Genomic DNA, 848 nt, shown 5'->3' with positions numbered 1-848 from the left:
GTATTAATAACTAAAGCCTATTTTTTTAAAATCATTCTTCTTTAAATACAGAAAAAAATTGAAAATCTTTATTCCCTAAATTAGATACTTAACTTTAACTCTTTTTATAATGACTTTCACTCTTCTTCATTTTTTCATCATATTTGTTGCATCTCTCAAACATCACTGCTTCATCAGATGTACCGTTCTCTTTGATTGTCGTGTCGTCGTCGTCCTCCAAAGTATCACCATTGCCGTCGACATAAACAGTGTCCTGTCCTCACGATCTCCATCCCTCTCACTCTGTTTTTGTCTTTTCTCAGCCTTTAACAAAAATTTTATTTTTTGTCCATCGTTCTAATGACTATGGTCGATACTACAATTCAATTATATATAATGACTCATAAATATTTATCATTCAATTATTATAGAGCATTATTATAAATATAGGGGAGTGCTAGGTAAACAATGACTATCTTGAACAACATGAACAACCATCAATTAAATAAAAATACACTACACCCTAATTTAATGCTACTAATTAAATTTATTCTTTTAACCCTATCAATTTATATTATTTACATATTATTCAAAAATGTTGATGGTTATCTATACTTTTTCTTATAAATATTTCTAAAACCAATAAAAAATTTATTGATTCTAACGTAGAAAATTGAAACACTTCGAGATCAAAGTAACGATGATACACAATTTTAAAGAAGTAAAATTGGAACAATAGTGTCAATATTGTCTTCTAGTGTAGAAAGCTGGATTGCTTAGTATATCTATATGTGCATTGGTGATGGAATCCGAAGACACATAATAATGATGAGTGTTCTTTGATTGTCCAGTACATAAAAAAAGTTTTG

The sequence above is a fragment of the Arachis ipaensis genome, chromosome B05 (genome assembly GCF_000816755.2).
Source record: "Arachis ipaensis cultivar K30076 chromosome B05, Araip1.1, whole genome shotgun sequence".
In the NCBI taxonomy this organism is placed as follows: domain Eukaryota; kingdom Viridiplantae; phylum Streptophyta; class Magnoliopsida; order Fabales; family Fabaceae; genus Arachis; species Arachis ipaensis.
The sequence above is the reverse complement of the archived record's forward strand: the minus strand, read 5'-3'. Positions refer to the sequence as shown.